Consider the following 17,815-nt stretch of genomic DNA (forward strand, 5'->3'; position numbering starts at 1 on the left):
TGTCCCTATGTGTTGGGCCTATTTGTGTGATCATTCACAATGTTTTGGGCCTATTTGTATTAATGTCCCTATGTGTTGGGCCTATTTGTGTGATCATTCACAATGTTTTGGGCTTATTTGTGTGATTATACTCATTTTGGGACCTACTGCTTTAACTGTCGAAGCATATTGAGCCAATTTGTATGAAAGTCCTTGTCTGTTGGCCCGTTGGTTTAACTGTCCTGTGTTTGGGCCTGTTTGTACTAGCCTCTTCCTACTTCCTACTTCCTGCTGATAGCAGAGCGTCACACATGTATTTTGATCAAGCGTGGGTGTGTTATCTCCACCGACCTTGAAGTGGTGTCCTTAACTACTGTAATCGTGCTGTCATGTGTTTTGGAGTTGAAGTGACTGCAATATAAACTCAGCATTGTACTCACTTGAAAAAAGTTGTCGACCAATCCCAACCGAACTTTGGATTGATAAATGTGACTGACGCTTAAGACTAAATTTAGAGACACGTCATCTTTAAATTGAAATGTGATTTCATCAGTTGCAACATACCACAGTCTATTGGAAGTTTCAAGTTACAGTAAGATTGTGAACATGGAACTGTAACATTCAGGTATTTATGATCCGTAACTGCTTCATGATGAAAGAAACCTGTGTTTTTGTGAGTTAAGGATTACATGTATCAATATTTAACTGTAAGATTCTATATTTTTAGTTTGTTTGTTTGTATGTAGTGTGTATCCACTCTCAACAATTCTGCAGCCTTGCTACATTGGTTCAATATTGAAGTATGGTCCGGACAAACCACGGTTGATATTATTGTCTAATGACATGAGCAGTGTCAACATTTTAGGGTACAGTGCTGCATGATCAAGCAGGTCATCCAGCCTGACCACCCTGTCCATTTTGTTCTCTTGTGACAGACAAATTGTCAGTGTTCTTCTCTTGTGACAGACGAATTGTCAGTGTTTTACATGGTAACCACAGGGGAACCTCATGTCTTGTCTTAAGGAAGTGGGACGGTTGTGTAGCCCTATGGTTATTGTGTTCGCTTGTCACGCCAAAGACCCGGGTTCGATTCCCCACATGGGTACAAATTGTGGTGTTCCCTACCATGATATTGCTGCAATATTGCTAAAAGTGAGTGAGTGAGTGAGTGAGTGAGTGAGTGAGTTTAGTTTTACGCCGCACTCAGCAATAGCTAAAAGGGATGTTAAACCATACTCACAAATTGTCTTATGAGAAAACGAAAGTAGACATGAGGAGGTTAAGATGTCCGACCAGTGTAATACCATGATGGTGAGGATTGTTGCCTCTGCAGCTCACATCTGGATTTGAATACACAGCTGAAATCGGCAGAAACTCCTAACCTCATCAACCTTGTGGTAGGAAGACGGGTTGTCTCGTAGATCAGGAAATACAGCGCGCTCTTCCTATCTCAACCAGGGTTGTGGTTTACCTCCACTGTCAGTTCTAGATAATGCACATTTGAAGGGATCTTATAGACTTAGTCTTTGAATATGTGTGGCTTTTATAGAAACCCAATTTATATTGAAAAGGAAACCCGGTTAGGTGGGAGATCAGAACCTGAAGAAGTTTAGACTTTGTCTATGGCTTCTGCATTACAGTAAGGGCGGGGTAGAAGGGAAAATGATATGGTTCAGGGAATGTCAGGCAGAATAGGGGTCTTAAATGATAGCTGGAGGTTCTTGCTCAAAGAGGAATGGCCATTTGAGATGGAGAAATAGGTTTTAACATCACATTCAAAGTTATTCCAATTATACTGTAGTTTGACTCACCTAGACTGGAGTAATGCCGGTCTGTCTGTCTGTCTGTCTGTCTGTCTGCACTAGTCTAGAATAAAGCTGGTTGTGCTAGCCCACTCAGATACCATACCACTAATGAAGATCTATAGATATCTCAGTCAGACATTACACTGGCTCTGAACTGACAAATGCTTGGTCTATTTCCCTAAAGGCAGGGTGACAACAGGTACTACAGTTATATCTTTCAGTATGATGCAGAAGGTTATTGAATTACTGACCTTCTACTTCCCGGGCAATCCACTTGACTGTCATCACGCAACGCATCGTGACATCCCAGTAAGCATACTGGTGTGTAGCAGTTGTGAATGGTGTATATGCTTGAGCTAAGTTGTTTCTCGTGACTGTTCATACACACGTTTACATGATGTGTGGACACAAATTTTAAACTTGACATCAACTTCATATGACAAACACAAACTTTTCTTACTTTTGTTTAACACTTGTGAACCAAAAATATAATTAAATACTGCTACTGTTGGATTAAAACTTGTTGATGAAAATAGATATTTGGGAGTACTCATTTCAATCTTTAGATATATTTGATGTTGCTGTAATATAAATTCTTACAGAAATCTCAGACATAAATACTTCTGTTAAGTTCATTGATAGGTTTTAAAGCATATGGAAAATGTGAGGAAAAAATGGATGATTTTTTATTATAAACAAAGTTTTATCTGTGAAGATGAATGATACATTTACTTATCGTCTGGATTTATCATCACTTCTCTAATGAAGCGTCCAGCATGACAGATATGGATCGAAATCCGACTTTGAGGGCTTTGATATCTGTTTTTACAAAACTGATTATCTTAAACTGTGAATAAGATCCACTTTTCACTTACTTTGTAAAGTTTTTATTGTCATTATCTCCTTTGAACACATTTCAGTTTGAAATACAGATGTATTAATGGAGGTGCATGTCTACCTCAGGGAATGGAGATAGTGTACTTCTTTGGTTTTACGAAGGAATGTCTTCAGAGGTTTTGGTGAGAGTTTATTGTACTTGAGGGATATTTATCAGCAGTAATGAATTGTATCACATGGCCAGATCTCCCATCCTGCTGGTCTAATGAGACTGTTTTTATTTTCTGTGGCACTTGTGTGCGTATTTCACTGCTCGTTTGTGCCTAGTCCCGTCATGTCACGTGCTGCCGTCACTTCCTGGCTGATGTATGTACAACCTGATGTAGTTTAGATTATATTTTGTTTTAGTTTCTGTATAGTGTCTCAACTCTTGACCTAGCTTTTATTAGGTGTTTGAATACAATTACAAGTAGATGTGTACAAATATGTATTAATATGTATTTAGTATGGTAAAACATATCTTACGTACAGTTTCATGAATGTCTAAAAAGGTCTCTCGCCTGTGTCCTATTTAGTTTTCCTCCCAGGAAATGATGGTGTTCAACTCACTCACTCTGATTAAATTCACAAAATCTCAGTATTTGACCCAGCTGGGAAGCGAGGATGACTAAGCGCCAGACGATCTTATTGTTAAAGGGTTTTTTCACATTCAGGAGCTCATTGACACAACAGCTAATCAAGTTTTCCCTGTATTTTGTAACATGTATCAGTAAATGCAATCAAGGAGTGTAGATAATTTTCCCTGACCTATAGATACCAGATGATTGTTCTGTTGTGTTCATTTAATGGAGGTCGCTGAGGGGAGAGGTTGGTAGCCTCAAAAAATGGCAGCAGGAGGATAACACCTAAAGCTTCGGATGAATAATTTGATTTGAAGAGGATTTGATTGATGGGCCAACCATTTGAGGCTAAGATTTGATGCCTGACCCCTGTTGACCTTGTCAGATGTTGTTTCCAAATTGGTCAAAGTGGCTCTCTTTTGCACTGGTGAAGAGTGTGAGCAGGGAGGGCGAGATATTTAAGGATGGAGGAAGGTGTGTCTGTTTGCTGTGCATCTTCATCCGACATGTCAGTCTGAGTATTGTGGAAAGCTTCGGCATGAGGTATTGTTTATTTTCGTTGAATTAGTCATGAAAAAAAATAGGAATTGCCTTATAGTGTTAGGTAATCCTTGGATTGGGTTTTTTCTTTACTTGTGTAAACAGCTCGTGTTTCAGTTCCAAGCAAATATGACCTTAAACCAACACATCTGCAAGTTAGTAGGACTGAGCTAAGGACTTGCAGATCCATGTATTCTGATTGGCATTGCACTTGGGGTTATCACTCATGAAGGATCTGTTGTTCCTGATCTGTATCTGCTTCTCACATCTATATCATTGTTGAAATGTGAGAATTTATTTCTGCACATGACTTGATGGTATTTATCGAACAAAGGAAATGTGATTGAGCCAACTTCTGACGATAAACACTTTCTTGTTATGATTGAGATGACTATGATTACAGGAACCCACCGATACCCTCACTCACTCACTTTCAGACCAGAAGCCTGAAGTATTAACACTGAAAGCAGAAGCTAAAATAGCGGAAACATCGCATATGTTACAGGAACTTTAATTAAGTATCCGACAAGAAACTGTGTCCTGAATCTTGTGAAATCTAACTTTGACCTTGCACAAGTAATGAGGCTCCTGGCAGCTCCTAAGTTTATTGTGTATTGCTTTGAATATGGCAACAGCAAGCCGTGTATTCCACCCTTCAGTAGTGCACAAGACTGATGGGAGACAGAGCACGAGTGTATCAGAATGTATTGATGGCTTACAGTTTGGCTGTGGTAACTATCTCCCATCCATTGCAATTTCCCTGTCAACATACAATGCGTAACTGATATAAACAACAATTATGACCATGAGAAACCACAGCCTTTCTGACCTCAAAGAAACAGACAGGTTTAGATGGGATGCAACGCTTTGTTGTGGAGTACTTTTTCAATTATGGGCTAAGCTTTGTTTGTCTGTCTGCATTTCACTCCAGACTAAATGGTATAAACGCTAGTAATTGATTAATGGTCATATATGGCGGCCAAAGTAACTTTCCTCCTGACGTAATGAACGACTGATTGAAGGAAATTCACCATAAAACGTCTTGTGCTTGTGTAGAGCGACATAATACAGTGTTTTTGACTAGGCGGTAAGGAGTGAGGGGAAAATGGCAGTAGATTAAAGCTGGTGGTCGATTGCCAGCAATCGATGAAGACAGCTTGTTGACCTTCATGTAGTGTATTGTCATAATGTGTTTCAAATTGATGTTCTAGGTGGAGTACTTTTTCGGTAAAGAGGGTAATTTTCTGCTTGAAGCATTGATGAGAGTTCAGAAAAAACACGTCTCTGGTTGTAGGTGTTGGAATCAATAATTGTTGGATGTATGGTTGATGAAGTTTGTGTTGGTATTGCATTTAATATGACGGCGTAATTAGGCAGTAATTGATTTTCTGGGGTCATTTTATCCCTTCTAGGACATTTGTATTTTCAGTGGAAATTGAAAGGGTCTTTTCTCTTCCCTTGCCACTTCCTTTGTCACTACTGACCTAGAGGTTCTGGAACTGATCCTGAATGGTTCTTTCAGCCTTGTGTTAGAGATGTTACTTTGTCATCTGTCTGCAAACACAATCATGCTTCCATCATTGTACACACGAAGTCAGTATTCCTAGTCTGCAAGGAGTGTTGCGAGTCTGCAAAAAAGTGTTCTTAGTCCACAATGCTTTCAGTTAGTGCAAGGTACAGTGTCTGAGGTGAGTGGCTTGTGTGTCCAGCAAACATATCTGTTGTTGCTCTCAACACCATTTTGCTCTTTGACATCAGTTTGATGTCTAGCGCATGGACAGACAGACAGACAGACACAGGCAGACACAGACACACAGAGAGAGCCATTCCATGCTCTCTACACTGGTATAAACAAAACAATTAAGCCAATCTTGACATTACCAGCATGTGTTGTTGCTCTACAGTAGTGAGTGAGTGAGTTAATATTTATCGTCACATTGGCAATATCTCAGCCATATCGTGACGAATTGCTCTACAGTAGTACCAACATGCTGTTCTCATATCTCGTCAGTCTGATACTTTTAATCCAGGCATTGTAGTTCTCACAACTTCCATTATGGCACATGCCCAATTCCAAATCTCCTGAAACTCAAACTTCTTCATGAAGAAAAACTTAAAGCTCTTTTCATGTCTTCCCTCTTCTCTCCCGGCCCCTCTCCCGGCCCCTCTCCTCCCCTCCTATCCACTATTAATTTTCTCTGGCTGCTATCTGTCCCTCAGCTGAGACAGGTAGACCTGAGTGGGTAGAATTACGAAGCGTGGTCTGCAGCTCCCTCCCTGCTGGGATTACATAGCAGAATCTGTGGGGATGGGGGTGGCAGGCCTGACCCCATCAGCTGCCTCTCACAGGGAGAAGGGCACAATATGGCACACAGCTTGGGAGCTCAGTGGCCTCCAGGCAGTTTCTACTTTCCACAAGAATACAGTGTAGGAGACTACTTAGGAGAATACATGTTGGCTTGAAACTTTTGTGGCTAACACTCACCTTGCTGTAAGGCAGGTTATATTATTTGTGAGTTTTGCTTTCTTATTCACATTTGATCTTTTGTGGTCAGTGTTTAAAGAGACAGATATATCATTCATAAATTTTATTGTTTGTAGGAGAGGTTTTGCTCCTGTTATTATCCAAAGTGGAAATGATTTGAGTCTGTAAACTTGTAACATATGTTTTGTTTGGATTACACTTTCTTAGTTTACCACAAATTCTTGTACTTTTTGGGGTACCCCTGGCATTTCTTTCCACCTTAGGGGCGGTGGGGTAGCCTAATGGTTAAAGCGTCCGCTCGACATGCTGAAGACCCGGGTTCGATTCCCCACATGGGTGCAATATGTGAAGCCCATTTCTGGTGACCCCCGCCGTGATATTGCTGGAATATTGCTAAAAGCGGCGTAAAACCACACTCACTCACTCACTCTTCCCACCTTACAAAGAAAGTGTGAGGGGTGGTGGGGTAGCATTTTGGTTAAAGCATTCGCTCATCACATCGAAGACCTGGGTTCGATTCCCCACATGGGTGCAATGTGTGAAGCCCATTTCTGGTGTTTTCTCTTTCCCCCCCCCCCCCCATGACATTGCTGGAATATTGCTAAAAGCAGCATAAAACTAAACTCACTCACACTCGCTCACTCACAAAGAAAGTGTAATCCCAAACAAAACATGTTACAATTGACAACTTTCTAAAATGTACAAGGACATGTACCTATGACCTTCATCACCTTGAAACCATCAACCATGTGACACTCTGTATTGTAACTTTCTGGAATATTGTATTGCTAAAATGTAAACTCAGTCAGTCAGTCATCACCTTGAAACCATCTGTTTGTATTGTAACTGGAATATTGATGTTCTGAGTACTCTTGATCTATTAGTGCAAGACTTGAGACAGCCACGTCTTCAGTGTCTGTTTAGCCAAGTTCTGTGTCCAGGGTAGCCAGCTTGTCACCACCTGGATGTCAGTAATCATTGTATGCTTTGTTTCTATTGGTCCTTCAGGACATTGCCTCTTGAGAAAATTGCTTTCTGCGCTTTTTACTGCTTAAATCTGCAGTTAACGTAGTTATAGTATTTTAAAAAGGGCTGAAGTTTAAGAAGTTTGTTGTAATTCAGATTAAAATCCTAGAAATGGTTAGTTCAGGACATTGTGACTCCTCGGCCTGAAAATCTGATTCAGGACGCTCAGAATTAAAGTTTCGTTTTTATTCTATTACGTGATAAAGATGATATAATAAGGGCATAAATCACGGAGAATGAGACAAAAGTTACTCTGCTGTGTTCTATTTTACCTCCAAGTTATTAGCAGTCAATTAATTTCTGGAGGATAAAAAACGGTCGTAAAGCCAAGCTCACAGACATGGAGTCTTCTCTCTTGTGATTACCATGAAATATTAATGTCACATGATCCACTGACTAATAAATTATGTTATTTATGGAAAATAATAGCCAGCTTGCTTTATTATCACAAAAATCCAACTTGTTGACAAAGAAATATACTGTGACTTGAGAGATGTTAGTGAGATGTGAGTGAAAAGGAGTCATGCATGTGTAGCTTTTGGAATTATTGCTGGTAGATTACCGGTATACCACGGATTGAGTTTTATTTGTTTTGGAAGTTGACACCAACTCTCATTTGAGATAGATGTAAATATGCCTTTCATTTTATTTTCATCTGTTGGAAGTGAAATGTAACCAATATTTGGGATCGGATTTCAGGAACCATTACTTGGAAACACAGATGTTTGCTGATATATCAGAGTTGAAGATTACGTGAATGCGTTCAGATTTATACGTTTCTCTTTTCCTGGAATTTTAGAAGAAGATGTTTGATTGTGTGAAAGAAGCAATGTGAAATGACAGAGACTAAGTTGTATGAATTCACACGTTATTAGCTGTGACAAGATGAAAAAGCTTACAGGTAAGCTGGCAATAAGCATGCATGCACACATGTGTGTATGTATCAGGTTGTTACAACATTATGTCGGTGGTTCCTGCAACAAGGTTTGTTTGTTGGTTTACTCCACATCCACCAGCAACTGTTGCTTTAGAATAGCAAGTAGTTATTCCAATTTCCTGGATCTGTGTCGGAGGGTAATGCTCTCACATTGCAAAGTCACCTGTGACAGTTATTTGACTCCAAGAATTACTAATGGACCATCAGTTTGAGTTGTGTAGGGTCTGTTTGACTTGTGGTATTCAAAATTGCAGGGAAGACTTCCGGTTTGAATCCGCTGAAGTGCTGATGCAGTAACTTGAACGTTGATCTAAGCATTCTTCACAAGTTTGGGTTATTTACAATGCTCATCCTCATGCAGCCACCATGGTTCGATTACTCCAGCGAACATATCATGCATTGCCATCTTCCGTAGCACATCAGCATCACATTCTAATCTTGAAAAACGACCATGAATGTTCTTGCTTCCCTAACTTTAGATATTCAGCATTTTTCAGTTTGGATCAGTCAAGTTAGATTAGCTGTGTGTGTACAATGTCGGAGTTCCAGTCAGTACCCTTGTAATAAATGGTTCACTTCATCTCCTGAAGATGAGCAGGTTCAGAAGGGCAGCACTGGTCATCCGATTTATTCCGACGGAAATGGACAACAGTTAATCACAAGATTAAAAAGGAGCATCTATAACTCTTCGCTGGTGTCATTTCATCTTCCATTATGTGCATTTTGCTATGAGTCACAGCTTTGGAAATTAACTTGATGCAAACTCTTTATTGGATCTGACCCTGCGTGGCAGAGAGGTGCTGAAGAATGCTTCGGAGTCCCTCACACTCTGTTGCCATGTGAATCACATACTACCCCCAGCATCCTTGTAGGAATAATACAACCCTTGCTTCAGCAAACCTGCTTATCTTGGAAACATCTCCCAGATTTTCATACTGATTGCTGCGCTTTTTAACGTCTTTATTTTTTCTTTGACTTAAAGAATGGCAGCCATGCATGCTTTGCTTGTAATTTGGCACGATAAGACAAGAGTGTTAAAGCAGTTCAGAACTTACACCATTATCGATGTTTTGAATTACAGACATTTCTGGATTTCTTCACAACTAATTGATCATAATTGTTGGTATGTTAGGGATTAGTAAGGTTATCCTGGTAGGAAGAAAGTGAGGGGGGAAAACTAATGAACAAAATCACAGAAATGTTTGGGTATTTTTTTTCTAATTTCATTAGATAATAAATTAGCAGTTTTGAATTGCTGAGTCAGCAATGTGTGTTAAAGTTGTAATAAGTGTTATCAAGTTGATATTGACAACATCTTGAGCTGATCAGGATCTGGTGCTGTTCGTGCCTTCTCAAAGGAAATAGAAAACATGAAATTCATTGCAAACACGAGAAACTGACTCCTTCAGCTTTTCAAGAAGATTGAGCGAGATAATTGTAAAAGTTAATTGCAAGAACATGTAGATTACTCTATCTCAATTTCCAAGCTGGGCTATTTTCGTGCTGTATCTATACCCCTAAGCTATCCCCTTACTGGCCCATGTAAATGGGAAGATTGTTAACGTGAGCTTGGGTCTAGCGTCCGATAAATACTCTGCCCCCACGATTATGCATTGGCTGGGATGAGAAAAAACAGTGGCAGTCACGTATGTTACTGTCCGGAAGTTGTTGCCTAATTTAGCTGAGTTAATTTGCTCAGAAGCTCGGTTTTCAGCACGAGAGTAGTAATAGGTCGTCATATGAGTTGTAATTGGATCGGCTGAATCTAGTCCTCGGGCGAATATAGAAAGAGATCCCACAGCATGTTATAAGCTGACATTTGATAAACCCATCATGTTTGCAGTTTTGGGGAGGACTTGGCTCTCTGCCTAGCATATGTGTGATGGTCCAGACACATACTTCATCTGCCTTGTAATACCTGTAGGGTGCAGGTGCTTGCCAGAGACTTGATTCACAATAATCCTGGCCTTAGTTTCTCTGCTCTGAACAGCAGAAGCTCAGTGCTAAATGTTGGATTTTTCAGTGGTGGGTGGGTGTATATAGGGTTGGGTGAGTTTGGTGGAGTGGGAAAGGTTCAGAGTGACTCTAGAGTGGCGTTGGGGTAATCTGATGGTGGAAGTCACGGACTTATGAGTGTATGAGGAAGTGGTAAGGTTAAGGTTGACAGAACAAGAGAATAACATTTCACAAAGGCAGTCTGTCTAAATTGTGTCAAATTTCATTTTTCATAAAAAAAACTCTCTGATTCTGGAGCTTTCTTTTAAGGAGTATTCACACATTCACTTTAGTAAATTTTCTTGTGCTCGATAAAATCTTTCTTATCATGATCTGTGTGTGTGACGGGTGTTTCAGGTAAAAACTCAATACCCCTCTAAGCCACTACGGTCCGTTGTCAAGTGGAGGTATTACTTGAGTCACGAGAAGACAACATATCTATTACAGATCTGGTGCAACAACCTGGTGCTATTGTCCAACAACTTTGCTCAGCAAACAACTTAATTGAGAGTCTCTCCCTGACTAAAAGCATTTCAAACTTGTGATAAGAAATGACACTCAATTTCATATGGTTGAGAATTTAACTACCTTTTTTGTATTTTAAGAACAGGTTATGTTGAGATAAGTTTGAAGTTATTCAAACCTCTGTCCTTTCAAATATATTCCAAGTTGTTATCAGCTAGGATGAGTTTCAGGACAAATAAGTGTGTTTTTCACCAATCCCCATGACCCTCTATGTTAATATGTTGTTTCTTAAGCCGATCTTCTTTGAGATCTGGGTTCTGGGCATGGATTATTTATTTGAAGCAGTAAAATAAACATGAAAACTCTTGACTGAACAGACTGTGATCATTTGTCACATTTGTGGAGCAATGAAAGTGACGAGTGGTTGATTTCACTGACAGATCCAGATCATGTCATGGTAATATGTACACGGATTATAAACACGTTTGGATTGTCGCCTCATTCACTGCGACTAGAGAGACTTTGGCTGAGAAAAGGGGACATTTAAATTAATGAATACTGTTTGGTGAGTTTTGAATTTAAAGCAGCGACCAGTGATTTAGGCTGTTTAAACGTGCATTCATCAAAATTCATTATAGATCAACACTTTTGAGTGTTTCATATGAAAGGAATTTGAAACAGAATGTTGTCATTGTGACACCTGTCAGTAAGGGTCCATGACTCTCGTGAAGTGGGTCACTTGACATTTACAACCCTGTTCTCCTGTAGGTCCACCCGTGAAGGTCCGGGTTAGAATGGACCTTCAGTAACCCATGCTTGTTGTAAGAGGCGACTAATGGGATCGGGTGGTCAGGCTCACTGGCTTGGTTGACACATGTCATCGGTTCCCAATTGCGCAGATCGATGCTCATGCTATTGATCACTGGATTGTCTGGTCCAGACTCGATTATTTACAGACTGCCGCAATACAGCTGGAATATTGCTGAGTGCGGCGTAAAACTAAACTCACTCACTCACTCCTGTAGGTCCAGTGGACAATGTTGAAGCAGTATTTAGGTCAGTAGCTTGTTTATTAACATCGTCTCCTGTTCCATTGCTTGTCACTCTCCGATAATCCCCATAGGAAGTGCTTCATTGGCTATTCTTAGGAGTGTTATAAAGTAGTTTTTATTTCAAACGTATCTCTCAATTATTCAGTCCTAATTATTGTATAGTCATCAACTGGAATAAAGCACAACCTTTGTTTCACGATGTCATCAATGATTTTTTTTATGACATAAATGTTACCAATATAAATACATGTATTTGATGATGCGTATAATGCAATTTATGTTCAGGTGTTTGTTGTGGCAACTGTTGTGAGAAGGATGAACATATTGTCATATTTTTGTCAGTTAGCGATTACATATTTGAGCACCATTTCTGTGGCAGTCTCGATGGTAGAGCCATTGTTACGGTTTAACTGTGGAAATATTTATATCTATGTTCATTGTTGTCAGGAGGTCAGTACAAAGATGTTCATGGTGTTATGGTATAGATCACTGAAACAAATCATCCAATTGATCTCATGGTTTGATTAGTTTATTATTCACCAAATCTTGAATGCATTTGTTATGTGTGCTCAAAGCATTCTTACCAATGTGCTGGAGTACCAGATAACAGAACCGTGAATTGGATTGGTTAAGATGGATTATAGGCTTGTGTTTAATCCGTTGAGTGTGAGGATAGGTATCGGGAATAAAACGCTTGTTGGGAATTACTTCTGATCCAATGTTGTGTTTCTTGGCTGGATAGTTCAATAATTTAGAATGTTTGTGGGAGGGAGCTTTCAATTATGGAGTGTCTGCAGTAGACATATTCCACTGAGTAATTCCATTCAACAAGACTCAAGATATAGGCAATTTTAGATAATTAAAACATTAATTCTGGAACAAAAAGAAGCATGATAAGCATGAAGATTATGATTATTCGTTTCCAGATAGTCATATTTGACTGCAGTAATTTGTTTTGTAGGAAATCAGGAGGTCCTATACTTCCTGTATTAATATTAAAAAGAGGTAATTTATGTTTTAGGGTATCTATAATAAGGTATCAGATTGGTTGGTCATGTGTTCTAATCAAGGATTTGTATGAAAATATGATTCTTGTGTATTTACCATACCCTTATTTTTCTTCAAGAGGTTAACATGAAGGGTGAACATCACTTTCAGGTTGCCAACCTCATTAAACTGTTACAGTTTAACTAAATTATGCAGTATAAAGTGGTATAAGACTAGCTCACACCTCCAGTCACCTAAGTATCCTTCCACTAGAATGGTTACCAACATTCATCAGTGGTTACAACCTATGTACCGCAGGAATAGTAGAATAATTCATGGCCTCTGGAGATAAAAGGCAGATTAACCACTTTAATGCCATTTTGGCGCCAATGGTTTTTTTTTGCTACACAAGCAGTCTTTGATCTTGGTTATTTAACAGTTTAACTGATGCTTATTGTGTTTTTATTGATACGTTTCTTGGCTGTTTTGTCTCAGTTAGAGTGCTAAACCTTTTCAGTCAGAAGGAACTCTCAATAATACTGACCTTTCTTTCTGGGGCTGTAAATCCTTCAAATCAAAGACACCAACTTGCAAGGCCTTCTCCATCTAAGTGTCAACATTAACCTCCAGAACCTTCTGATAAGGAAAAAGCACAGATAAAACTGCATCACTGTCATCTGTATAATTGCAACGTTCATGAATATTCCACTGGAGTTTTTGTCAGTAGTTCAAAGATAACCACCTTTTCCAATACTTGACATGCATATTCATGGCTTTCAGGATTGAAATAATACTTCTACTTCAATATTTTGAAAAATATGTGGATTTTATGGCGATGATACATGTGTCTTAAGTGGGTGGATGCTGTTTATGTAGCTGGTACAGCTACTTGGTCATTCCTGAATTACATGGCAATGGCTCAGTTGAAGGGGTAATGTGGAATTGATTGCTCCGTTTCATTTTGAATTTCCAGTCCCCATCTCTGATGATGGTGTTAATTACGTTATGTTTAATTGAGTTGATTTGTCTCTGAACAGATGGCCCCTTACAGAGCCTGTCGTCTGTGTTCTGTGTCATCTTACGCAGCTTTACGACCACAGATCTGATGAATAATTTCACACAGATAGTCGCCATTTTAATAATTTCTAACAACATTCTTTGTTTCATTGATTTTTTCCTGTATTATTGACACTAATTGCATTTTATTATTTTAGATATTCTTTGTAGAGTCATAAATGAAGCTGCCTTTTTTCTTTGATCATATTAAAAATAGGAAAAGGTTGATGTTGATATTAGAATGTAGAAACCCATTTTAATCAAGATTTGAAAATATTTGTCTAAAACTTGTCACTGATATTTATTTTGTGAACATTTTGTAAAACGCATCCCTTTGTAGTTGAGGCAACATGCATTCTATGTATATATAATTTATTTGATGTTTTTATTAATTGCGATTTATTAATTGCACTCTTAATGGTTTTTAGGTCCCTTTAAGTCCCTTTTCCTTTGAAATAATATATATTGATCTGCTTCAAACATTTGCCTAATCTTATCCGTCATTAAATATCATTAGGAATCATATACAGATTGACTCTTCTGTTTGGAGGACTCCGGACGTCCAACAATACACTCAGTGTCTATGAAGCAGTAGAGCGTCCCTTTGTGTGTTATCCATTCAGGCCAATTGGCAACCCTCTCATGCATGTTTATACACCCTCCGTTCTCGGGGACACAAGCCATGAGGCGCTAACACGATCGGTCAAATGTAAATACTTTTTTCTGTGCGATAGTGTTAAAATAGCTGTTGTCATGAATGAATGCTTATTTGCAAACTTGTGGCACGAGAGGCGAAAAGTCATGTAATTTTGTTGCTGGACTTTGCTTTTGTCAATGTCACGATTGAAAATGATTGTTAATGTTGACTGTCAATACATTTGACGACAAACAGAGGCCGCAAATGCAATATGACCTCAGTTGATAGAGATGTGATCAGTTGGATATTGAGCGTCTTCGAGTCAGGTGAAAGGGCCAGGTCGTCTATGTCTGATGTGTAGGAAGAATCTGCTCTCATCAAGGTATTCTCTTTGTCTTCATTACTTGTATATTTCTTGTTGACGAGTTTTGTCATATCCCATAAATTTTGTCTTGAGTTTTGTGATTGGGAACAATCTGGTATGTTAGTTTAGTAATGATTATGCTGTCCCAAATAAGTCATGCACTGAAATGGTTATGTTTGATATTTGGTGGCAGTTAAGAAACAAATGAAATTTACATACAGTTTGGAACTAAAACATAAATTACTTGTGTTGAATCGAGAATTTTTATGGATTCAGTATACAAAACCACACATATTTGGGAAGTGATGCAAAATAGACATTTATGTATGTTTGCTCAATGCAGTCAGTAATGCATTTGTTCCACTACAACTTATATATCAGCATTCTGTCTGTGTCAGTCTATGAAATCATATTTCAAAACCCATGCAGTGCCTGTGTTAGGGGTTCATTCATTCCCTTTAGACATGTCTGTAGTCTTCAGTAGCTGTCTTTGTTACAAGCAGGGATCAGCAGGCCATCCATCCATGTGCGACCAGCTTATTCATGCAACATATCATTAACACAACTAGCTGAACACTCAAGCTTGTTCAGCCATCCTTGATGTAGCACAGCGTAATTGGTGACCCTTTTCCCCCCTTAATAGCTGTGACAGTAGCATCTGCGGACTGTCGGGAGTGCCAGAGAAGATAGATTTCTTTGAAAGTAAAACCCTTTCTAGTTTATTGGCATATCTCATGAAGCGATGAAAGTGACATGCTTCTCACAGCAGGTTGTACATGTTTCACAGGCAGATGGGTCACAAATGTTAATTATATTTTTATCAATGTGGACATTAATTATTGTGACAGTTGGAGGTGGGGAAGAATACCTACTTGGGTATTAATCAATACCAGAGGGATTATCTCAAGAATATGACTGTGAATTAAAGATGGTGACACATGGTTGAAATATCAATAAATTTGACAGCTGAGATAAAGTGTCTGTTGACGAGGACATAATCAAAGTGGATGAGATACATTTGCATGAGATTACAGTACTGGTTTGATGTTGGTTTTATATAAACGGGGCCACAATGTATTTGTGTCCGGTTAACATCAGAAGAAAGTTTATTACGTTAACTTATGCCTTGAAATGAATCCAGAGGATCAAGTTGTGACTGTATATAAATTTTAAGATTGTTCCAGCTTTGTTGGAACCAGGAAAGTCAAGCATCATAATGAATTATGGGGGCCTGGGGGTCTTTCATGTTGGCTGTTCCTGCTGTATTTAATCGCGAAACACCCTAAATCTAGAACTTTAATATTTTGACAAGACTCCCCTGTCATCCCGGCTTCATTTTGAACTCAGTAAATCACCATATCAATGTTTTTTCATGTTATTGAATACAGTTTAGAACAAAGAGGTTCATTAATTGTGTTGTAATAAGTGTTTTGTCTTGGTGAAAGACATTATATCCTAAATTGTAACAGTCTTGACTCTTTGAAGATGTCCGTCTCTCATATTCTGAATGCTTTCCCACAGTGATGCAAATAGAGTCTTGATGTTATCAAATTGATCTAATTACTCAAAGTAACATTGTGTAGCAGGAAGAAAATGAGAACAATTCAGCCATTGTCATAAAATATTGACAAAAATGGGATTCAATAAAACTTAAATCCTTCCTGAGAGAGTACCAATTAAAATCTGTTTGTCCCATTGGCTTAGAAAACAGAAGGATTGCAGCAGCAATGTTCACTGTAGTGCCAGAACAAGCAAGTAGTAACCTTCCACACATATTACATAGCATTATGGAGGTAACATACGCTGGCTAATTGATTCATCAAAGGCTGTGGTCAGTTTCAAATTAGCACAAGCCTGGCGGAATGATGAAGGGCGTTTTGTAGCAGAGAGGGATTAGTGTCTTCTGTTCTGTTTTTATGATGGAGATCAGGTTTCCAGAACAAATAGTATGAGATGGTTTTAGCTGGTGGGTGTTGAAGATAGAATTGCGGGGTAGGACTGAGGTTGGTCTTGGGATGAGGTTGGTCATGACCCTTGCTGTACTTGTATGAAAGACATCATTGTTCTAGGTAGATTGTGATTTGATCTACTAAGACAGTAGTGTCATTTTGAGGTGATTATCTTGCAATGAAATGTTGGATATTAGGCGATGTGGGTTTTAAACATAGGAACTGATATTTGGATCGGAGGTAAGATTTCTGAATGGTCATGTGGTAGGCATGTTTTACAGCAGGACTGAAAGCCTATTGTTTCTACATCCTGGTGTACAGATGACATCTTGGGTAAGTCTTACAATCTCCAGACAGTTGTGGTTATGATGATTGGAGTTGTCTGATCAGGTCATTACTGATCCATATACTCTCCATATTGTCTGACATTTGTAAACTGTAATATGATGGCTGGTTGAAAGGGCAGGGTTAGGAAGGGGAGAACCATTTTAAGATATCATGTGTTAAGTTTAGAAGATCATATTTTAGAAGAGGATATCCATATTTGTGTGATATGCATATTTTGCCAGTTTGCTGGGGAGTATGCACTTAGTAATTCTTACCTCTAACATGAAAATTGTTGGGCTTTCTGAACATATCATGTTGTATTGGCGGCGATAAAACTCTTATTATTGCATTTTCTACATGTTTGTTTGAAACTCGAACCCTAGTTTTCTGCTTCAGATGTGTATTGATGGTGATCACTGCCATTTCATTTCTGCCATCTTGTTCAATGTCATAAAAATTGTGAAATCTTTACGATGTTTTTGGATAATCATCTGAAACTAAATCCTGACTCTGAGTACAAAGTATCTGTTTCAGAGTAATGTAGCACGATCACTTCTATGTATTTTGTTGTTTTGTTTCATAATTACATTGTTGTTTGTATTTTAGATATAAGGTTTCTTCTCAGTAGGGTACTGGGTAGTCCAGCGTTTAAAGCATTAGCTTAAAGAACAAATTGATGAAGACATTGAGTGATGTTTTTAGATGTATGTTTTTGATAGTTATTCTCAAAAGGACGTTTTGAGTCCCCATGTTC

General features: G+C 38.7%; 2 protein-coding genes across 11 annotated transcripts in view; both read left to right on the forward strand.

Annotated features, from left to right (window-relative positions):
* The window catches only part of LOC124275358 (heparan sulfate glucosamine 3-O-sulfotransferase 1-like), a 251,228-nt gene that overhangs the window by 217,653 nt on the left and 15,760 nt on the right, over positions 1–17,815 (forward strand). The gene's annotated exons all lie outside the window — the stretch shown is intronic.
* LOC124275357 (heparan sulfate glucosamine 3-O-sulfotransferase 5-like) overlaps positions 1–17,815 on the forward strand; it is a 186,472-nt gene that overhangs the window by 163,100 nt on the left and 5,557 nt on the right. The window contains exons 1-2 of one of the 9 annotated variants that reach the window (XM_046710872.1): positions 11,331–11,341; positions 15,167–15,172. The exons of 6 other annotated variants lie outside the window; for them this stretch is intronic. The gene's annotated coding sequence lies outside the window, so the exon portion shown is untranslated. Of the gene's footprint in view, positions 1–518; positions 605–3,759; positions 3,785–11,330; positions 11,342–15,166; positions 15,173–17,815 lie in introns of those variants that run through there. 2 more of the 9 variants (XM_046710869.1, XM_046710871.1) reach the window with 2 other exon arrangements.

The sequence above is a fragment of the Haliotis rubra genome, unplaced genomic scaffold, assembly GCF_003918875.1.
Source record: "Haliotis rubra isolate DU_JTF1 unplaced genomic scaffold, ASM391887v1 Scf2, whole genome shotgun sequence".
NCBI classification, from domain to species: domain Eukaryota; kingdom Metazoa; phylum Mollusca; class Gastropoda; order Lepetellida; family Haliotidae; genus Haliotis; species Haliotis rubra.